This window comes from Copadichromis virginalis, unplaced genomic scaffold (genome assembly GCF_057382275.1).
Source record: "Copadichromis virginalis isolate Kocher_CV1m ecotype Utaka unplaced genomic scaffold, C_Virginalis_male_GT1.1 unmapped_scaffold_1, whole genome shotgun sequence".
NCBI classification, from domain to species: domain Eukaryota; kingdom Metazoa; phylum Chordata; class Actinopteri; order Cichliformes; family Cichlidae; genus Copadichromis; species Copadichromis virginalis.
Genome location: NW_028188589.1, coordinates 6866912 through 6891357, shown reverse-complemented (window position 1 = coordinate 6891357; position 24446 = coordinate 6866912). Strand labels below are relative to the sequence as shown.

Here is a 24446-nt window from a genome sequence, read left to right as displayed (position 1 = left end):
CTCTGTAGCTTTCAATCCTGACCAGTCTTTATAGTCATTACTGTGTATGTTTCCTATTTTCTCTCTACTCTGTGCAGCACTTTGGCTCAAGCTGTTTTTAAATGTGCTGATAAATAAATGTAGATTTCTTTGAATAAAACAGTGGAGCCGAGCTTTGAGCTCAGTGTGTAACAGTGTGTGTGTGAGAGCCATGTAATGTCCATGTGTGCATGCTGACTGTGCTGCTCTGACCCCCCTCCTCCTTTCAGGGTGGAGCCTGCTGGAGTCCGATGGTTGAGACCAGGTCTGAGGAAGTGTAAGTGTGTTTTTAATGGGATTCATGAAAACAAAGCAGCACACATTCAACCATCTTCATCATGTCAGGAGTCATCATCAAAGTGTCAATCAATGAACAGATGATGGATCAATAACTGCAGCTGGATTGTGTTTGTTCTCTCCATCAGATTCCTGTCAACTCACAATCGACACAAACACAGTGAACACAAAGCTCCAACTGTCTGACAACAACAGGAAGGTGACACATGTGGAGGAGGTTCAGTCATATCCTGATCATCCAGACAGATTTGATGTTTATCAGCTGCTGTGTAGAAATGGTCTGACTGGTCGCTGTTACTGGGAGGTCGAGTGGAGAGGAGACGTTAATATATCAGTGAGTTACAGAAGCATCAGAAGGAAAGGAGGCAGTTATGACTGTTGGTTTGGATACAATGATCAGTCCTGGAGTCTGAGCTGCTCTGATGATGGTCCTCAGTCTGTCTGGCACAATAACAGACAAACATCCATCTCCTCCTCCTCCTCCTCCTCCTCTGTCTCTAACAGAGCAGCAGTGTATGTGGACTGTCCTGCTGGCACTCTGTCCTTCTACAGAGTCTCCTCTGACACTCTGATCCACCTCCACACCTTCAACACCACATTCACTCAAACTCTTTATCGTGGGTTTATGGTCTGGTCTGGTTCCTCAGTGTCCCTGTGCTGAGTGGAGTGTAAAGAGTGTCTCCTGTTACAGAAACACTCTGACTGTTGAACAGATAGTTCAGTCTGTACATGTCTGTCTCTTTCACTCACAAACACGTTTTCAGATTCATGGATTCAATCAGTTGATGTTTGAAACTCTTCTAAATGATTCCTTGTAAACTTCTTCAGTCACAAACAAACAGGAAGTGATGTCACATGTGTTCCTGTCCACACAGCAGAATGAGTCTATTGCTGACAGTGATGTACAAACAGAGTGAGCATTTCTGAGGCCCAAAATAAACTGAGTAGTTCACTGAATGAACAATGGACTGTGAGCTCAGTTCCTTCATCATTAGTATGGATTATATATGTATATGTATTATATTAGTATCATATATATCAGGTGCTGCTGCTTTCAGTCATTGTGCAAATGTGCTGTTTGTAAGCTTGTAAAGCTGCAGTCAGCTGAGACTGAAGAAGTCACCTGATCAGTGAGCAAACGTTTCTGAAAACGTCCAGATGAACAGAATCAACCTTTTGGGATCAGCCAGCAATGCAGCATCATTGTTGTTCAGCTTCAGAGGTTTGCAGGAATGAACTGATGACCAGAAACAGCTGCAAAGTCCAAGAAAATACCAGCTGGAGTTCAGCTGCATTTGAAGAAGTCAAAGAAAAGTAAGGATGGCAAAGGGCGACGTTTTCTTCCAAAGAGCTGCAAACATGGTCGACGCCTCATTAGAAGAATCATCTGGACATTTGTGAGGAACTCTAACCAAGAAAGCAACGTCACACAGATCCAACAGACAGTTTCCATGACTGCAAGTGTTGAGTGGAAAAATGCTACATTGCATTATTGCATCCTCTCACCACAGGAGGCGCTGTTGGCACCACTGATTGCTGATCAGCTGTTCTCTGATGATCTGATTGATACTGTGAATAACGGGACTCACTGAACTCTGTGACACAGTGAAGATTACAGAGTTTAACTTCACCCTTTAAGACTGACCACAGAACCAAGTCCGCCAGAGCTTTTGTTATATTTTTACATGCTGTGGAGCCATTTGTGGGAGCATTTCAAGTTGCTATACATCAATACAACTGTTATAGCCCTAATTTTAATAATATGTATGCATTAAGTCCATAGTAACTACATAAACTGCAAAAAAAACCTCTGCTCATCCATCTCTGTGTGTATCAGGATACATTTGGTTCATAATACACAGAAAAATCAGAGTTATTACCTGTAATAAATGTGAAAGATTCCTGCAGTGATAACCAGGCAGGACTGAAACACATCCAAGCTGTCACCACGGTAACAGCACCGCCCATCCACAGGTGAGGGGAGGAGCAAAAAGAGGGACTTTGACCATTTTATACTAAAAACACTCAACTAATGTTTCTAATATGAAACAAATAAGCCCACATTAATGTGAGCGTTTATTAAATAATAATAATGATGATTTCCTCCTGATCTCATTTCCACAGCAGAGAAAACTGTGGTGTATATTGAGGTGGAGGGTGTGGTCTGTGGCTCAGGTGTAGAGTGAGGGTGGGGTGCACCACAGCAGCATGCTGGGACTGCTGAGGGTGGAGGAGGGAGTGATGATGACATCAGAGCTGCAGCACAGAGACCAGTGAACACACAGTCTGTTCATCTTTGCATAGATACAATATACAGCACAATATTGAATGACAGACACGCTGTGGGAGCTTCCACAGATACACTGACGTCAGCATCCAGAGTCCTCCTGCTGCTCCCCCCTCAGAGCCCCGTGATCAGCACCAACACATTCAGTTAGATGACAGAGTCCAGCTGCAGCTAGAATCAGCTCCCCTCTGTGAACAACAGCACAGCGTCAGTGTTTCACACTCAGTGAAAGGAGGAAACAGCAGAAGAACACCATGTGTGCTACGTTTCCCAGGACACACTACAAACTGCACAAATACAGAGCAGCACGTGGAAGGACCTGGAGCTGCATTTACAGAGCTGCAGACAGCGTGATGTCCTGTATGGACAGGTGGAAGGAACCAAGTCCTCAGCTGGAACACTCGTGTTTGTCCACAGACAGGAAACACAGCAGGAAACTTCCTCACAGAAGTGCAGCTCATGGATAACACACTTCCTGTCAGTCAGAATGAGGCTGCAGCCAAACACAGAAAGGTGTTTTTGTCCAGATGAGCCCAGAGAAGAAACACGAGTGTTCTGTGACCAGGAGATATTTTATTTTGTATTTTTATGATCACAGTTATAATTAGAAGTATCAATCATTAATCATTTACCATTGTGGAATCTGATGACAGTATAATCTTTGTTTTATGTCTATGGTAATCTGAGTAAAGATTAATGTATGCAGGTTATCATCATTGTAATCAAGTTTCAAATGGTATCCACAGCATTGTATTCACCGTCCATAACTGGAGGGTCTAGCAGGACCTTGTTCTAATTCATTTGCAGGCCTACATCAGAACATGCACATAGAGAGTTATGTAAACACGCACGTTCACCCTTATTTACACAGGGAGGTCATGTCAGGACATTCTCTAGTTGGACACACAGGCTCACCGAACTGCACAACATGACATGTCACACACTTGGTTTTCTCTAAAGTATCATCTGATGTTTGTATAAGGAGAACTTTGGACTATGGGGAGACTGTTATCATTTCCAGTAAGGTCTAACTGTGTGATGTCATCATGGGTTACATAAGGACGGGGAGCTGTCCACTCTTTGGAGATCTGTGGCTGTACGCTTGTCTTCCCATGCTTCTGTCTTAGAAGTATGTAATAAAATCACTATGTTTGTCACCTACACGGACTCGGCTGTTTTTCCTTCTTACCCAAACTGAACCAGACGTAACAACTTGGTGCCGAAACTCCGGTTGGGGGAGAGGGGAGCTTGCAGCTATCGTGTGGGTGACAAACAGGGGCGGAGGCCAGCAGCCTATCTGAGTGACGCCAGGCGACATAAGAAAAGGTGAGTGCCACCTGTTGATTTTTATCCAAAGGCGCTATATTGGAAGTTAAAACTAAATTTAATTAAATAATATTCACTCAGTATGGGCTTCTGGCGTTGGTCCATGGTGATCTTGGGGTAATTAGTGTTAAAGGTAGGGAATAGTGAACTGAGTAAATGTATTGCTGTTTATTTTGAGAGTGAACTGTTGAGTTAAGAGGTTATGTGTTTAAGTTAATACGGTTTAAGGTGTGTGGAAACAAATAAATACGGTTTAAGAGGTTTAAATGTGGGTTGACTGGGAATGCCAGCCAGTCAATCGGTAGTGTAGGGCATTTGGTTTTAATTGGGTAGCAAAAACGCGGTTTTGGGCTTCAGATAATTAAACGGGGGGGCTGAGAGCTCACCGTGAGGCTTTTAAAACAAGTATATTTATTTAGGACTGGAGACGCGGTCTCCTAGGAATGCAGTTCGTCCAGCAGGTGGCACTGACCCCTAATCGCGGACGCGTGGTTAGGTTTTAGCCCGGAGTTGGCCTTCCGCGGGGATTCGGACTCCCGTCAAAAAAGGCTAGACAATCAATGGGTGATTGTCTTATACTGCATTTTTTGATCGACAGGGTCGCGGACCCGGCCGTGACCTTTTAACGTGGCTGCCTTGTGAGTTTTAAGTATAGCTGAAGGCGTGGGTTTGATACTAGCGCCAGAGGTGGAGCTCCTTTCCAGCTGCGGGAAACGGTTATAAATTAAGTAGAATTCAGTAATGTGACCGTTTTCAAGGCGGCGTACTTGAAACGTTAATTGACCAGCAAGGGCGCGGCCCTGGGCTATAGATGCTTATAAATCAGTCTAAAGTATAGGAACACCGCTAGAGAAATAAACGAGATAAGTGGTTCTGGCATGCGGTGTGTTTATACGGGCCCGTGTGTATATTGTATATAAATTACCCGTGTGTGTGTGTGCATTTAAAAGTGTAAATTGTATAAACTGTCTTGTGTTGTTGAATTTCTTCTGTGTGGATCCAGAGTGTGAAAAAACGATTTGATTTGAGAACTTTGTGTGATTGCTGGGAGATTTTTTAGTTGGGTCGTATTTCTTCTCTACCTGGAAAAGGCAGAGATCTGTGCTTCATTTGATGTTGTGTAAATAAAGCTTTTAAAAGTTGGTTGAGTCTCTCGTATAAGGAGGGAAAACGGTGCATGGTAGATTGTCTGGATTATTTTTCTATGTGAAAACTTTGTAGTTGTTAGGGAAGTGAATGTGAGAGTGAATTTTCGCTGGCTTTGCGTGCTTAAAACTGTTGCAGTGGACGTTTGTGAAGTTTTGTTGTGAAAGGACGATTAGAGTGTGTGTGTGTGTGTAGGTGTGTCTGTGAGAGAAAGACAAGGTGGGGGCCGAGTGCTGTGTGTGTGTGACTTTCTGCATGACAGAAGAGGAGAAGTAGGTCAGTTGATTTTCTGTGAAATAATAATAGTCAAGAAAAAAGGAAAACAATAAAGTGTGGAAGTGTGAGTGAGATATTGTCTCTGACTGGGGAAGCAGTGAGAGTAGAGGTCACCTTATTCCCCTGCTGGACACAAGAGAGAACATGATTTGGAGTGTTGTGGAGGAAAATGATTAGTAATAACATCAAGCAGTTTATGTGTTTGCAGTCAAGAACATATGAAATTTTTACTTGTGGGGTTTAAAGTTAGTAAAGAGTTAAATCAACCCTCCTCAAGAGTTCAATAATTTAGGCAGTTATGTTTATACGAATACTAAATGTATGTTTAGTGTCCTCATACAGGTGTTTTTTCTTAACCTGGAAACCTGAGTACGGAAGCAGAAGACAGGCCAAGCTTTGGCTAAAAATTCACGGCTGGACACCAGAGTTGTCCCCACCCCTCCCGGAAAAAAAGAGAGAATGTAGTTTTAGGCAGGTTTTTCTCGCTGAACTGCTCTGGGTGCTGTGTCCCTGAATCTCACCAGTGTTAACCTCTGGCGGAAGACATGGAGAAAAGGAAAAGATGTTCCTGGTAAATGACTGAAACAAATAAAACCACACACAACCAGAGAAAGGTATGAGAAGTGCGAGGAACAGACACATGTGCGTGTTAGAGAAATGCCTCATTTGAGAAAAAGTTAAATTAACCCATACACTGCATTTCGTTGCCCTGTACCTGTGCATGTGCAATGACAATAAAGTGGAATTCTATTCTATTTTATTCTATATACAGACGCACCCATACATGCAATGAAGAAACAGCTTACATACATGTGCACGTACATGCAAGATTAAAGTAGCGACACTTAACATACACCTGTTTTTGAATGATATAGTTTATACATTACTGACAAATAAACTCTCTGGGTTGCAAGACAACAACTTGACGTGAAAAGACAAAGACACTGGTCTGATGAATAAGTGAGGATACGACAAATTTAGTGGTTAAATTGGGACATGTTTTTGTTGATTGTTTAAGACAAATGACTACTGAATGGTAGAAAATTCCTTTTTAGGTTTCTAAACAGGATCTTAAGAATTTTAACACGTACCTGTGTTGTCCTGTCAACTTGAGGGGTTATAAGTTGATTATATGGTGAGAAAAAACAAAAAAGGGGGGATAACACAGCCAACACAACACAGCCAACACAACATCATTTTCCTGTTCGCCTGTTTTGTTTTGTTTTTGTTTTTTCTGAAAGCCGAAGCTGACCTGGACTCCTACCCTCCCCGCTATCATCGTTGCCCTCTCCGCGACCATCTTTGACCCTTTGACCCCTGAAGGCCACAGCAGCTGGACTCACAACAACAACTTGAGGATGTCAACAGTGCTGCAAAAAAGCGATCTCATGCAGCAGAGACGGAGAGCACTAAACCTAAAGCCCTGTTTCACTACACGGGGGAAAATTCCCAGACTGCGTCAGCTGACAGAGCTGTGACGAGACGCGCATTAAGCCCGGAGGAAAAGGGAGGGTGAGCAAAAGAATGCTGACCTCTGAGAAGAGCCGAACAGCAGAGCTGCAGAAGGCCGTGGAGCAAAGTAAAGACAACATAAATAGACTCCAATCTGACGTGGAAGGAAAAGACTCTGAGGTGTTTGCCCTCAGTAAGAGCTCAAGGCATCAGAGCAGAAATTGAGCATGGCTCCGGAGGAGCTGGCTGCTAATTGAACTCATCAGTCAGACTTGGAGTTTCACGTACAGGACTTGAAATCAGGCGGAAGCTTGCTGGAGCAGGAGGTCGCCAGACCTGATGCAAAGCTCCAACAGCAGGAGCAAGCCCGGAAGGAGCTACAGAAGCAAAAGGGTCAAGTTACAAGGAGAAGATGCAGGCAGCTGCAACAACGGATGAAAACAGACCCAAAGAGGAGGGGAGGACCCCAGGGCATGCGTCAGGCCGCTGGTTTACCCAAACAACAGAGCAGGAAGGTGATGAATACAAACACACAAACACACACTTCTGCATCCGCCGACTTAGAATGAAGAGAAACACACACATGAACACTTATGCACTCGTTGAGTGAGTGAAAACTGATACACACCCATGCACCAAAATCAAAATGTTGATTCAATTCACTAAGAAGTGACACACAATGCTCCAGCTACTGCAATGAAGAATGCTTTATTAACAAAGGCTCAATGCTGCACACAACAAATCCAAATACAGAATCTGTTACAATAATAAGCCCAGAGGGCATTTGTGTGGTTTGGGGAGCAGAGTCCGGAGCGGTTTGGTTATGAAAACGATGCCTGTGTGAGATATCTGGGGCTTAAGGCCTCGACTCAATTGTTTACTGTACACTAAAAAGAAAAGAAAACAGCCTGAGCAGTGGTGCAGAGTGAAAACGATGAATTAACAGTGTGAGTCTTATTTCAGAGCGCCACATCATTGTGATGGAGATTGAATAGAAGGAGGAACACACGGACAAAGAAGAAGAGAAAGGGGGGGCAGCCCTTGACCCCGATTGCCTGAGGTATTAAAGTTCTGTACTAAATTCTGGTTTCCAGTGTGAGAAAAGTCACGCAGTGCCAGTAGTAGAGCTAGGTTGAGTGATGATTCTAAAGGGCTGTAAGTAAATCATCGTACACCCGTTCAAGCTTCATGATAACGGGGATCTAGACTTTGTTGAACCCTAGGCAATTTGAACAGGTAAAATTTGAGTGACCAAGTAGCAGTTGAATAAAAGTCATTGAATAAGTGTTGAAATAAACTGGCAGAATTAAGAGAATTAAAACATTTCAAGAGCTCAAATTATTTAATATGGAAACGGTTCTATTTTGTTTCACGAACGCAAAACATATAGGTTTATGAATATGAAAAGGTTGAGGTGGTGTTGATTTGACTCTGTGTAGGTTTAGGTGGGTATTTTTATTGATGGGAGGAATATTCAGTGACAAGTCCTAAGACCCGCGCGTTGGTATTTTTGTTTTTGTTATCTTTTATTTTATTTTGTTTTATATTTTGAACAGTGCACTGATTTTTGTTTGTGAATCTTTTCTTTAAGCAGATCTGCACATCGGAAATTACAAGCATTACACGTCGGCGAGAAAATTGTTGCAAGTGAGTTTCTCCACATTAAAATGGGCACAGGAGAAAGCCACTTATATGGGGACAATTAGAAAATGAGAGTCCCTGCCCAAAAAAGGATTCAGCGAGGTAATCCGATCTCAAGTTCTTCTTTTTCTTTTGAAATGACGTCATTTTGCTGAGGGCGGAAATCTAAATGCGGCGATGGTTTCCACTATCAGCAAAGAAAGAAAAATGGATGAATGAATGAATGGATGAAAGACTGGAAATAAAACAAACGGACTGACTGGTAAAAGCTGACAAGACTTGACTACGACTTAAGGTTAATCTCCACCGAGATAGAACAAGAGGGTGGATGAATTTATGTGTGATTCTTTTTACAGGAAATCTTTTTATGGCACCTCTGGAATGTGGATGGGCTGCTAATGTTTGCTTTGCTGTGTTAAGAATGTGTGAGGAGGGTGCAGTAGAAAACAGACAAGTGACATGAAAACAAGTAATGATAACAAATAACTAATTTGGGGACAGTTTAACCTAGAGCCCACTAACTGGCCATTAGGGGGCTCTCTCTCTTGGAGTAATATTGCCCAAGTGTGAATAAAACAAATTGTGGCAATAAAAGTGATTTAATGATTGGAGAAACCGGAACATGATACTTGTCTGTTGTGCTGAATCTTTTATTACTCTTATGATTTGCAGGTGGTTGTAAATAAGCTGTTTGCTTTAACAGGTTTGCTTTTTAGCTGAATTGCAAAATACAACTAGAACGATTAATTGAGACTAATCGCAACTAACCTGAAACTGAGGAGGTTCTATATAAGGAAGAATTAAAACAGGTATAAAATGCATCTGATCTTTAATTGCAGGTGTGACCATGAAGATTTTTGGTACATATTGCAGGTTGTTGCTCATTATAGAATTTGGGCTCAGCTTCATAAGGCAAAAAGCTATAGCAGGGGTCTATGATTTCGTTTGTGTTTTAATAATTTAGGTATGGCAAAATTAAAGGTTTCTAGACAATTTAGGGAACGAGTGAGAAGCATAAATAGATGATCAGAAACTGAGTACTAGACTTAAACTTAAGTTAGAATTAAGAATGCCCAATTTGTTTGAGGTCTGTTGTTCACTTTTATACACACATTGCAAATGTGCTTATAAGGAGCTGGCACTTAGTCTGTGAAGGTCAAAAGCTTCATCCGACAACGGATCGGATTGATATATTGGAGCTATTGACTTCACGTGCAGAGGGTTAAGTGCATGCACGCTTACACACATAAGCATGGCATAGGATTGGAATAAACAAAGTCAACAACATTAGGTTAGGAGAGCCAGCGCAGGAGAGGTGTTGGCTTTCTGTCTCTTGCAGAGAAGGGAACAGACACCAGACGGGGACACGGAGATATGGGGACCCTTCACAGCAACTGGGGTCAAGTGTCATGGCCTTGGGGCTCCTTGAGAAGATGGATCCCATAACCACAGCGATAACCAGGAAGGGGTTGGCGAAAACTAGGAACACCAGAGACCAACGAGGTTCGAGAGGCTTTTGGCAAAAAGGGGGACACGGCGGTGACAACGGACATCAAACACACAGATCTTTGTTTGAATAATCCCTAGATCTGTGTAACGACTGAAGGGTGGTCTACCCCGGAAGTCGAAGAAAGAAGAATCCGAGGGCGTTTCTTCACTCCAAGAGGAGGTGGTAAAGGGGCCTGAAGCGTGACAGGCTGGAACTCGAGTCTGAAGCTAAAAGAACAGCTGGGTTGTGGGATAATTGGAAAACAACGGAGGTGTTGGGGTTGATAAGTGTCATAACGTGTTTGTTTGGTTTGGAGACAAATCCTGGTGTGAGTTGGGCTGGCAAGCCAGCCCAAAGAGGAGGAATGTGACCAGGAGATATTTTATTTTGTATTTTTATGATCACAGTTATAATTAGAAGTATCAATCATTAATCATTTACCATTGTGGAATCTGATGACAGTATAATCTTTGTTTTATGTCTATGGTAATCTGAGTAAAGATTAATGTATGCAGGTTATCATCATTGTAATCAAGTTTCAAATGGTATCCACAGCATTGTATTCACCGTCCATAACTGGAGGGTCTAGCAGGACCTTGTTCTAATTCATTTGCAGGCCTACATCAGAACATGCACATAGAGAGTTATGTAAACACGCACGTTCACCCTTATTTACACAGGGAGGTCATGTCAGGACATTCTCTAGTTGGACACACAGGCTCACCGAACTGCACAACATGACATGTCACACACTTGGTTTTCTCTAAAGTATCATCTGATGTTTGTATAAGGAGAACTTTGGACTATGGGGAGACTGTTATCATTTCCAGTAAGGTCTAACTGTGTGATGTCATCATGGGTTACATAAGGACGGGGAGCTGTCCACTCTTTGGAGATCTGTGGCTGTACGCTTGTCTTCCCATGCTTCTGTCTTAGAAGTATGTAATAAAATCACTATGTTTGTCACCTACACGGACTCGGCTGTTTTTCCTTCTTACCCAAACTGAACCAGACGTAACAACTCACAGACATCAGAAGCTCAGAGAGGTGAAACATGAGGTTGGAGTCCTCGTCAGCATCCAGAAGAGCTGCTGTGAAACCCTGAGTACTCATGACAGACTCTGATGGCACAAACACATCATGATTCAAACAGAAAGACAAACATGGAGCTCCTGATCCTCCTGCATGAGAACAAGCTGACATGAGCGCTGTGTCTGAGAGTGTCTCCCTGTCACAGTGACAATAACACAGCTGCTGCTCACAGTCATTAAACTGACCTGAGGTCAGCTGTGCTCCTTACATATGAACCATGTGACCTCACATCAGTGCTGTGGATGACTGTAGTCATAGAAGAGTAGAGCTGTAGCAGGTGGTGTGAGGAGGAGGTGGTGTATTCTAGTTAACGCAGTACTGAAACACTCCAGCAGAGGGCGCTGTTAAGTCCTTATTGTAACACAGTTACTGTGTGCAGTTAGACTTCATACATAATCTGCACTTATTTCCATCAGACATGCTGTCAGTAAATGATTGGTTTCTATTGATTCTACTTCCTGTTGACTCGTTTGATGACAGTGAAACAATCACAGCTGATTGTGTGATGATGTAAACTGTCACTGTTACATTCAGTGTGTGTGACATAATGTTAGTGCAGGCTGATAACAGCCTGGTTCTGTTAGAAACACATGAACGTGTCCATAGATCAGTGTGTGTTTAACATGAGAGCTTCAGCCCTGCTGATGTGTTAAATAAAGACATGCAGGAAAACTGATGAGACTCTGAAATAACTCTTTATATTTATAATGGAACTCTGCATCAAAAGAACAACAAAGGATCCCAGACAGGTTTCTGTGAACAAAGACCATTCTGATGTTTCTGTGTTTCTAACACTTTGACATTATTAGTAAACAGACTGCAGTGAGCAGCATTTATAAAGAGCTTCTATATAAAGATATGACAGCTGTTTGACAAGTTTATCACTCTGTGTTTGGACCTGATCAGTCCAGCTGTTTACTTGAAACATGTTCATTTACCTGTTCTGTTATATTCATGTTCTTGTCTCTGTTGAAAACACATTTTAATGTCCCTCAGATTTTTCTCCCAGATGAATAAATATAAAAATGACACAAACTGACTGCAGCTACTTTTTGTCCTTTCTGTCAAAAACCTTCATGTGACTCATGAGAGACACGTTTCAGCTGTTTGTGACAGATCAGAGGCCAACAAGTCATTTATAACACTTTCCATCATTGTTTAAAGTTCTCAGTGTTTCTGTGTTGCTGCGTATAGGATCTCCCAGCATCATCACTGTGCTGTCCAATCATTGTGTGCGAGGTTACCCTTATAGTGCGATGTGTGTTTGCACAAAGAGAAGCATGTGTGTCAAATATAAATAAGCACAGAACAGAAACAGCTGCTCGTTTCTTCTGTTTAGAGTCAAGTTAGTGTTTTGTGTCTTTGTTTGAGGCCTGATGTCGAGCAGAGGTGTGTGTAACTGCACTGCTCTGTTATATGTGTGAAGTGTGTGCTTCTCTTCAGCATCATCTTTGTCACTGCTGATTCCTTTGTGTCATCATGTGTTGAGAAGAGAGAACAGTTATAACGGAGGAGCAAAAGGAAGCCCTGAAATCTGCATCAACAAGGAAGTGTTGGCTCACCAGTGATCCCAGCAGAGCCACTGGTTTGGCTCCAGTTGTTCTAGATTCAATGATGTTGTTGCTACAGATACATGACGGCTGTTTGATCCTCGACATGTTTAAAGGTGTCCAGTCCTGAGACACTGGGGCTGGAAACAGCTGTGATGTCATTGGACTGTCACACAGACAGAAGTGCATGAAGTGAGCAGCCGAGGAGCCGCTGATGTTTTGGATTCAACAGCATTTGAAAGGTCGACACAGACACATTTGCACACAGAAAGCTGAATCTGTCATATGCCACAGTGAACTCACTGTTCAGTGTTTTTCAGGAAGCTTCTTAACTGCCTCTGCTGCCAAACAAGCAGCTGATGTCCTTGAGAAGAAGCTGAAGAAGTCTTCAACAACAAATACAGGAAGTGGACTTTCAAATACTAGATTCACTTTAGACTCACAGAGAAATGACTCAACCAGCTGTGTTTGACTATATGAAAGGTCAGTGTGTGTCTGCACACAGACTGTTGTGTTGGACTGTTATTCAGTTGTCTGCTGAATGTTTTCAAATGTCTGCATCTCAGCTGTGATGAGGCTGGGGGTCATGGGAGGCCACCGTAGCAGCCTCTTCAACATCATGACATCATCATAAATGCTGCTGGACTGTCTGATGGGCTGACGGTGAAAAAGCCGTCGGGAAGGAAACAGAAGACGTTTCAGAGGCTGCAGCAGATTTCTTTGATTCGGGGCCTTTTTCAGCTTTATTGGACAGAGCAGTGAAGATAAGTGACAGCAAAGCAGAGAGAAAGGGGGCGTGGCCCGGGTCAAAGCCAGGCCAGCTGCTCTCCACCTCGTGGTCACCTGCTCATCCTAGTGAGCTCCACCAGCAGCCCTTTCACACACTTTACACTGTCAAACACTGTGTGTGGACCTCAGCTAACAACAGGCTACATTTAAGTCTGGACTACATGCTTTTATATTGTTTTTATTCCATCAGCAGCTCAACATCATGAGCAGCTTTGACATAAAGACATCAAACTCAAGCTGACTTTAAACTACTTTTAATACAGGGGCTCAAAAACAACAACATCTTTATTATATATCAGGACAGAAAGTCATTTCATCTCAAAGGGAAACAGCTTTATTTGGAATAACCAGCACTATCAACTGGTTTGGGATCTCCACCAGTTTCATGTCTTTGCAGCTTCTCCAACAAAGTTCCTGTAAAATCAGCATGTTTGTCTTTATTGGTTTGATAGTGATTGATTATTCAGTCCCAATCTGCTGTCATCTAAAGAACAAAATGATGTTTCTATGAGTCACAAAGCTCCAGATGTTGTCGGCTTCACAAAGAAAACAAAGAACTTAAACACAAAGTGTTTGGAGCCAAAATGTTCCCAAGCTGCTCTTTTTGAAATGGCAGAGGTACAGTGGTGTCTAACAGCACACTGTGGAAGGCAAACATGTTATTGTTGGATGAAACTTCATGAATCCTTTGTAGATTTGAGCTGTTGGAGCCTTTCTTTTCTCTTCAGGTGTACAGATGCTGAGGAGGCAGGTGAAGCAGGTGGAGCTGTTGTGATGCTGGCAGAGGGTGTGTCTTAGTAACTCTGTGAGGCAGAACTGGATCCAACATTGTGGATGTGTTGATGTTGGAGCCATTAAGAGTCTCTGGCCACACTGTAGGATTTCCCTTTGATCCACTGTGGGGGCATTTTGGAGTCTGTCAGTGAAACTCTTCATGTTTGTGTTTGACTCCAGTTTATAGAAACAGAGGAATGTGTCATGCTTTTGTTCGGCCTCCACAAATACACACATTTGTTCATTGGTTGGACTTTTTGGAAGGAGACACATTGAAAACCATGTTAATAAGATCTTGTTGTTTCCTGTGGATCCGACACAGAGAGTGGACTTCAGACAGAAAGCGTGGAAGAGATTTTAGAGGCCGTGTGTGGCAACAGGAAGTTTCTGTGTGTTTGCTGATCTTACATGTGGAAAACAACACGTGATGTTTGTGAAGTTCTACAATGATCATTGTTCTCACAGCATTTTGAGTGGGAACAGTTCAAACTGGGAGTAGTGGGAGTTATTTACTGATTGAAACAAGCTGAATGTTTCTGTGACGATGAAGATCAGCAGTTCAGCTGATCAATGAACTGACATCTATCAGTCGTTTCATGAGATGAAGTCATCAGCAGACATTTGTTCTGACTGTGTGATGAATGTCAGAACGTCAGGGCTCTGCTTTAGTCACTGCTTGATGATCATTGGCTCATTGTTGAATCCAGGGCCCAGTCTGACCTCTGACCTTTGCTGCAGGTCTTCTGTGTTATCTCCACTTTCATGTCTGATCTTCTGCTGTATCGTCCAAAATAAACATCTGGATCATTTCCAACACTTCAGCAGATCTTTAGTTTGGGCAGTGCAGCACAGAATAACACATATTGTACTATACTGCCCACTTCCTGATCTTATTGGATCTGTGTGTGAGGTTGGTGAAGGAAACACATGTTTACTGAGTGAGTCGCTGCCATTAGGAACTAGTTTTTATATCACAGCCTGGAAATCACACAGGACCATTTCTGCAAGTGAAAAGTCGTCATTGGAGGAAAATGATTATGTAGTTTGTGCGACTGAAGAATTGTCCCAACTACATGTGCTGCTGACCCTTGACCTTTCCTTTAGGTGCACAGAGGAGTCTGTGGGAACATCCAGAACTGAGGCATCTTGTGTACAAACGTGTTCAGACCAGATGTCAAATGATGTCAGATGTCATCCGTGAATGGATGCAACTGTGGATCGTTCCAATAAAATGAGGCAGTTTTGTAAGTACAAGCCCACTACAACCCATCATCAACATTTTAAATTACATTATACATCTTCACTGATATAAAGCACCACTATTTTAACCTGATTCACTTTTTCCACCCTAACAGTTCATTCCTCAAATCAAACAAGATATTTGACCCTAAAAAAATGCATCAACAAATAATTTTGTAATAAAATATTTATTCTTCAACTTTTACAAGTGAAATCAAACAAGTGTGTTTAAGAGTGAAACCAGAGTGGAAGCTGCTCATATAGAGTCCAACCCAGGCTAAAGTAAGCTGAGTAGAGCAGCACCATCAAAGTGTCGGCTCTCTGGACACGGTGCAAGATCGCCATCTGCAGGACTAAACTAGTTTTTCTCGCCCTCCTCGTCAACATCAAGATGATGTCATCGTACAGCAACTGATTCCCTGTCCGTCTGGAACAAAGCATTTACATTAAAAAAGACATTTACAGAAAATACAAACACCAACAACACATCTCATCATCACATGATATTTTATTATTTATTATATTATATATTTTTATTGTACCATCAACATCAACAAACACCAGCATATTTTCTTTGAGATTGAGTAGAGTGGACCTTTCCCTTGGTTCACTTCCTGCTCGCAGCATCAGCTGACCTCTGACTTCCTGGCAACCAATGAACAAGCGTTACTGTAACAGGAAACACAAACACGTCATCAGAGGATCTTTATGTTCATCATCATCACTGTTTCCTTGTTCTGTCACAAACACACAACACTTCCTGCTCTCTCTCTGATGGATCTGATTGGCTGTTTCATTCACAGGAGGTCAGGGCGTCACACAAACAGCTTTAACTGCACAACGACACACTTTAAATCATCTGCAGACAAACCTGTGTGTTTGATTTATGAAGAAATAATAAAGACGTGTGTACAGCTGTCCATGAAGCAGCTTCTCACACAAACTCTGACACTTCAGCCACTTTAATTCCTGCAAAGCTGCGTAATAAAGAGCTGTGACTGCTATGAGCTGCTGATGATGACTGCATGAAGCTCTCAGCTGAAGCTTCTTTCATTTATTTTAATGTTAATGTCGCCTTTTTAAGTCTGTGTGAGGATTTTAATGACACACATTAAAGGAGCTTCTTTGATTAGAACCAAATTCATGTTGATTTTCAGCCTGAAATGATAAAAACTTTAATAATTCTGTTTATAATCATCAACCTGGAGACTAATGAAAAGTATAATAGTGAAAAAAAGCCTTTATTATTTGAGTAATGCCTGAATCTGCTCAGAGACGGAGACAACACAGAGGTGTTGATGACAGTTTGACATTAACTGAATTAAAAACAAAGTGCTCTTATTGTGAAAATCTGCCTCCTACTTCTTTAAATCATTTTTATGTATTTTTTAACGTCACAGTGAAACATTGAGGCATTAATCTGACACAGTTTGATCAGCAGCTGTGTTTTCACTGACGTTTCACTTTGATTTGTTCAGACTGAGCAGAGAGGATCGGTTCTCTGTGTGCGCACTGCTGAGAAACACAAGCTCATTTCTGCTGTTTCATGAAAAGTGTTATGGAGGAACAAGAAGTTCAGCCTCTAAACTCTCAGCGTGAGGACTGAGTGAAGAGTTTCAGAGCAGAGAGTTTTGGCTCACAGCTTTTAGCGTCTACACAAAGAGACGATTACGCACTTGATCTGAGAACATCTCCACCTCCTACAAACAAACTCTCCTACGAGCAGCTGTCACAACCACGACATGCAGAAGACTGGATTTCTTCAGGTCAGATTTCATGCAGTTTGCATAAATTGTGTGTCACAGACTTTGTAGTTCACATTTGTGTGACTCGTTTAAATCTTCTCCTCCTGAAAGTGAAACTCTTACAAACACATCAGGCCACAACCTGCTGCAGGTTAATGATTGATCTAAAGGCAGCTGACCTTTGAGCAGGAACTTGTGGGTCTTTTATTGTGTTTAATGCTCACAGTGCTGAAGCCTGCCGACACACCCACATCATATTATTTGTTCTCAGGGTTGTTCGGCGTGGTGGGGTGGGAACAGAAACTTTCTGAAGGTTAATTATTGATCAAACTAAAGTCATATTAAGGAGCTACTGGCACGGAGTCAGAGCAGAGCTCAGAAATCTGAAATATATCAAAGTATATTAAAGTTAGAGTTTAGAGAACACTGTTTGGTTAGCTGCCTCAAAGGCAGATGACTCTCAATATCACAAGATCAGGTGAGATTTCAGACCAAAGGAAAATCACTGGGATTATCTGTGAAGGGGCAGAAAAGCATAGACCTCGTCTACCTTATAGACATTTTGAAAAGGTAAGAGTGAATCTGTCTTCATTCATCTACCTGGAAACATAAAACCAAAAAACAAACCAATACAACAAAATCACTCCCAGTAGGGGTGGGCGATATAAACGATATACGATAGAATCGATTAAACTTGGTCAACGATAGAGATTTTGGCCCTTTCTCAATATGTGTACTTGTGCGTACTTGCGTTCTCGTCTACTCGGGATACGTCATCAGTCGGAGACCAAGTACTGTTCCAATTCGAAGTACGCATCAAGCCGAGTTCTCGCTCCGCCCTTTTTATCGAGCATGCATCGGTGGTGACTTGTGTGGACTTTGTACAGCTAAATATCCCAGAATGCATTTCGTCCAAAACTCAAACGTGGCAATGGTGGACGAGCGGGGCTGAAAACTTTTAAATATTACTCTTTCTGGGTCACAAAATAAACGTTTAAACTTCAAATATCTGCTCGATTTATCAAGATATCATTTATTTCCAAACACGCTCCGGTGTTTTCGGAGACGTCTGTGACCCGCCAGCTCCATAGCAGACAGCGAGGTCGAGGATCATTAGAGCTGGCGAGAACAGCGCATCGTTTTCAACCCCCCCCACGGTCTTTTCGCTACTCAGGTTAAACAAACCCCAAACCCCAGCAGCTGTCTATTGTATTGAGTGTCCACTAAAATAAAAATAAAAGCATTGTAACATCTCACCTGCTTGTTTTTATTAAGGTATGTACACGTATGTACATGTACACTATTTTTATTAATAGAGATTTCACCACTGAGGTTAAACATGATATATAAGTCACTTAGATCATTTCTAAATGTTAATGTTTGGCTTATTTCAGTCTTTTATTTGTTCCTGAGTAAACCGGTTTGGCTGTGATTAAAGTTAAGCTTCATAACATATTACTCACAGTTAAATTAAGAGGGGACGGCAGTAAAAACTCTGGACCTGTGACATCATCAAGTATGCCGGTGTTCCAATTGTACAAATCGCGAGTCCGTGCTCGCGTTTCCAGCAAGTCCGTGCTCCCGTGCGGTCTCGGCAAATCCGGTCTCGCCGAAAACGCGAGTACATACTTGCGTACTTAGAATTGAGAAAGGGCCTCTGACTATATCGCTCTATCGCGATAGCGCATGTTGATGATGTCATCAAGCTGCGCCTTTTTTGGTCGAAAGCATCGCAGCGGCTACAACAATTATCATCTGCAATTATGGTGGGCGACAGTCATAGCAAAGAGATAAAGCACTTTTGAAACGCGGGGAAAGCCAAAAACTGCACTTCCTCCACTTCCGTAACATTGATTCATTAATGTTGAATTCTCTCGCAGCTGCTCTATTCCCATGTTGTTGCAGTATATTAATCAGAATCAGAATCAGAATCAGAATACTTTATTGATCCCTGGGGGAAATTATTTTTTGTTACAGTGCTCCATTTTAAACCAACATTAAGACAAGACAGACAATACACTAACTAAGAATAGTACAATATATACATATATATACATACATACATACATACATAAGTCACTCATAAATAAATAGCTGGAAAAGAAACATGTGTAGTTGTAGCAGCAAACAGTGTGTTAAGTGGATGCGTTGTACAGGGAGCCACAGGCAGGAATGATTTCCTGTGTCGTTCAGTGGTGCTTTTCGGTAATCTCAGTCTCTCACTGAACGTGCTCCTGTGACTGACCAGCATGTCATGGAGTGGGTGGGAGGTGTCATCCAACATAGTCTTTATCTTGGACAGCATCCGCCTCTCCGACACCACCTTGAGGGAGTCCAGCTCCATCCCCACAACATTGCTGGCCTTACGGATCAGTTTATTAAGTCTGTTGGCATCTGCGACCCTCAGCCTGCTCCCCCAGCATGCAACAGCATAGAGGATCGCACTGGCCACCACAGACTCATAGAAAATCCTCAGCATTTTCTGGCAGATGTTGAAGGACCTCAGTCGCCTCAAAAAATAGAGACGACTCTGGCCCTTCCTGTAAAGTGCTGTGGTGTTTTTAGCCCAGTCCAGTTTATTGTCAATGTGAACTCCAAGGTATTTATAGTCCTCCACAATGTCAACACTGACCCCCTGGATTGAAACAGGGGTCAAGTGTTTCCTGGTCTTCCTGAAGTCCACGATCAGTTCCTTGGTCTTTGCCACGTTGAGCTGCAGATGATTCTGCTCACACCACGTGACAAAGGAGTCGACCACAGCCCGGTACTCTGTCTCATCATCCCTGCTGATGCATCCAACCACCGCAGAGTCATCAGAAAACTTCTGAAGATGGAGGTCTCTGTGCAGTGGCTGAAGTCTGTGGTGTAGAGGGTGAAGAGGAAGGGGGAGAGGACAGTCCCCTGTGGTGCCCCTGTGTTGCTAATCACCTTGTCAGACACACACTGTGGGAGACGTACATATTGTGGTCTTCCTGTCAGGTAATCAACAATCCAGGACACCAGAGAAGCATCCACCTGCATCGCTGCTAACTTATCACCCAGGAGGGTCGGCCTGATGGTGTTGAAAGCACTGGAAAAGTCAAAAAACATGACCCTCACAGTGCTCACCGGCTGGTCCAGATGGGTGTAGACACGATTGAGCAGGTAGATGATGGCGTCCTCAGTTCCGAGACGAATCATAACTAACCTCGTATTGTGGATGGATGATTTCAGTTGTTCTCCTGACTGAAGTTTGGCCCGTGTACAGCATCCTGCTATGCGATTGCATTTGTCCCTGACCACCAGAATCCCTCACGTTAACTTTTATCGAGTGGAAAAAAAGTTGGCGTTCATCCTCCAGCTTCACTGTGCTAATGTTATGCTAACATAGCTGTGTCGCTAGCAATCACGTAGCACAACATTATATACCAGGTAGTCCAACTTCAGTAACCCTGCAAACGCCACTGCTGTTTAGTTTTCTGTCTTCATTTATGCTGGAAGTGATAGCAGAGCTGTTTGAATTAGTTTCAAAAATCTCTCAGTCAGAACATGGTATGAAATGTTTAGGTGTAAACTAGCGAGCTGACTTCCTGTTAACTTCTAACTCCGTTAAATTTAATAAATTCTGTTTTCATGGATGTTAAACTTAATTGTTACACCTGGTAAAGCAGCAACGCTGATGATTTTATTAAAGATGAAAGAATTTAGACCGTTTTTAACTCTTAGTGTTCGTTTGACTTTGGGACCTGAAGCAGACAGAGTTTTAGACCCAGATTACTCCGCGAAGCTCCTCACCACGGCAGCCGTAATGCTCTGACAATCCATCAAGCAATGCGGCTTCGTAGCTTACCAAAGTTCTACTAAAACATTTTTTAACAGATTTCTGCACGCCCAAATCGGTTCGAGGTCAGTAAGCACAACCAGAATTCATACATAAGACACACTCTTGATTTTTGAGAAAATTAAAGGATTGTAAGTCCTTATAGTGTGGAAAATATGTTATACAGAAGAAAAGAATATATCGCGATATATATTGTTACCGCACATGCTTCAAATTATACCGCGATATGGATTTTAGGCCATATTGCCCAGCCCTAACTCCCAATTTATTTACAACATTTGAAACATACAGTGTAGCTCCGTCAAAACACTCCAAGGCCAAGTGAAAGTGCTGAGAGGGAAAAGATCATGATTAATGATTTATTTAAACTCATAACTGGGTGCAGCAGCTGACCTTTGACCTGTGAGCTTCAGCCTCTTTGCTGAGTGTTTAATGCTCATCTATTGAAGCCTGCAGACACACCCACACACCATCTGATTCGTTCTCAGGGTTGTTTTCTGTGTGTTGGAGTTGGAGCAGAAACCTGCTGCAGGTTAATTATTGATCAAATTAATATCACAAAAGGTGCAGCAGCTGACCTTTGACCTGTGAGCTTCAGAGTCTTTGCTGGTGTGAAGTGTTTAATGTGACGCAGCCTGCAGACACAGAGGACTGCTGACGGAGAAGAAGCAGAGGATTTTCTCTGTTTCTACACAGACCTGGTCCAGGCAGCAGAGAGCTGCAGAGTGAAGACGTTCATTGGAAGAAGAAGCTGAGTAAGTTCAACGTCCTCTTTGAATCCTGGATCAGGAAGTGAATATTTGGTGTTTAAATAAGGTTTCTGTCTTTGACTCAGCCTGCTGTCACTTTGTTTCAGAGAGAAAAGGAGATTTTAGATTAACTGGTGTTCCTGCTGCTCTAGCATTAAAGGACAGTATAGGTGACCGCGCTGATGCCTGTTTATAATTTCACCAAAGCTAATAAACTGTTGGCTAAATTTTCTTGTTTTCAGATGTAAACAGAGGTGAGAGGAGCAGATAATAAGGATTAAATATTATGCTGAATAACTAAATTCTGCTAGTCTGTGACGTAACTCCCAGCAGCATCGCCTCATTTCTTTGACCTTTAACATGAGTTAGCTTAGCTAGCAGAGCAGCTATCTCTGCTGTCTGTCATGTGACCGAGTCAAGTGTGTGTAGTAGACTTGTTAGCATAGCTAGCAGGCTGACAGAGGCTAGCAAACTGTGTGAACACTTTGTAAGAGGTGACCAGTAAAGAGAAGGATAAGGAGCTCCTCCAAATGCTGATAATGCACTTAACCTGAATTTTCTGCTTGTTACATTATATGTGATGTTCAGTCAAAAACAATTACTTAAATTAACATTATTATTAGTATTATTATTATTCATAACATGGCTCCCTACTGTAGTGGTTTGAACAACTGATCTGTGGTTATTGTGTCCCTGCAAATTCAACAATGCGCCTCAATGCAAAGCATCAAATAAACATTTTTATTATCAAGTCATTCGACCTACTGGTTGAATCACCGTAGCTCTGACAGTGAAGCACACTCATTTTTATTGGTAGTCACCTTGTGAGCAATGTTCCCTCTAAGCTGCGCAAGTGCGCAATTCAACCTGCCAACACGGACGATGATGCAGTTCTACACTGCAATCATCGAGTCCATCCTCACCTCCTCCATCACCGTGTGGTACGCTGGAGCCACTATCAGGGACAAACAGAGACTGCAGCGTGTTGTGCGCTCTGCTGAGAAGGTGATTGGCTGCAGACTCCCATCTCTGCAGGACCTGTACACCTCCAGGACACTGCGGCGTGCAGCTCGGATCTCAGCTGACCCTTCTCACCCTGGACACAGTCTGTTTGACCTGCTCCCCTCAGGCAGGAGGCTCCGGTCCATTCGCACCAGAACCTCTCGCCATAAGAACAGTTTCTTCCCCTCTGCTGTTGGACACATGAACAATAACCGTATGACTGTCCCTGCCACTAACACATGACCCTACGCTGTGTCACTGCATCATTCCATGTTTGGCACTGATCACCACCTGCACTCATGTATATATCTTTCTACGCAGCACTCTTAATTCTTATTCTCATGTATATATCTCATGTATATCTCATGCACATATCTTTCTACGTAGCACTTTTAATTCTTATTCCTACTTTTATTTTTTTCATGTCTATTTAAGTGCTATTTATGACAGTTTGTTTGCACTGAAGCACCGCAGCAATTTCCTAATGTTGTAAACCTGCTCAACATTTGGCAATAAACCCCTTTCTGATTCTGATTCTGATTCTGAATTGCGCACTGTTGGCACGGTCTCTGCGCAGAGAAAATCTGTGTTGCGCACACAAAAAGAATTCTAACCTGAATTGAAATTAAAGTAAACCAATCAAAACATGGCATTTAGTTGTTAAGAAATGGAGTGACGGCGTGTTTGAGATGTGAGAGATTTGAGGCGTTTAGAGCAAATCTTGTGTAGTTAGTGTGTAGTTAGTGTGTAGTTAGTGTGTAGTTAGTGTGTAGTGTAGTCAATAGTGTTGTTGTGTGTGTCAGAACAATGAGGCGACTGCTGAGTGTTACAGGTGTTACAGCAGTGACACATCTGCTGCTGTCAGGCCTGCAGGTATCAGGCTGTTGTTCTCCTTCATCTCATAGAGGACAGGAATTATTTTTTGGAGCGGCACAAATAATTTGTGTGGCATCAGATTTGATGCAGAACAGCTGATTGTTCTGTAAATAGTTTGAAATGTTTATTTTAAAAAAACACCTTGGCTGCATTTTTAGGTAAACAGCTGCAAAAAACTTTGTTTGCATAACTCAGTTACTTTTTTGAAGAAGTAACTATATAATTAACTGCCCAACTGTCAGGGGTTTTGACATTTATTTTCACAAGTAAGAGAAAATAAGACACTTGCAGACCAAATCAGAGAGTTTTAAGACATGCGCATGGGTGTGTGCCTCTCAGCAAAATCACACACACAGAATGCATGTCTTGTTCCTTTATTTATAGGGTAAGAAACTGATTACATAGTACTTCCTCTTTTCAGTTACAGGAGGAGAGTTCAGGCATTATCTCAACCTGTCTGACCTTTCAGACTGGGGTAAAGAATACAGAAGTTTATCATGCTTATCTGACATCACAGATACTAAAAAAGAATACATTGCGTTTGTGTTAACAAATAGACTCAGTTACGTGAAAATATATGAACACTAGAAAATAAAACACACTTGATTATATTGTATTTGAATATAAAGCACATTTGATTATACTTGATCATATTGCATAATAAAAATCCTCTATCACCAACATTGGTCATTATTTACTGTATGTTGCAGACAGAGTTACAGACTCTCTCCCAGACCACAGACTCATAATACAAGTCAGAGCTTTATAAAAAAAAAAGAAAGTTGTGTTTTCAAAATTGGAGTTCAAGTTTTTTTTTTTCCTTCCAATAGTGTTAACATACTACACACGTCATGAACAAGATTTTTTTAAATTTTCAT

At 42.2% G+C, this 24446-nt stretch overlaps 1 long non-coding RNA gene across 1 annotated transcript in view; it reads left to right on the top strand.

The window, feature by feature from the left end:
- LOC146679690 (uncharacterized) overlaps positions 1–2128 on the top strand; it is a 2190-nt gene extending 62 nt beyond the window's left edge. Inside the window, exons 1-2 of the long non-coding RNA XR_014918490.1 lie at positions 1–295; positions 444–2128. The exon at positions 1–295 is cut by the window's left edge and continues 62 nt beyond it. This is a non-coding gene — a long non-coding RNA (uncharacterized LOC146679690). The remainder of the gene's footprint in view (positions 296–443) is intronic.
- The last annotated feature ends 22318 nt before the right edge of the window (positions 2129–24446 follow it).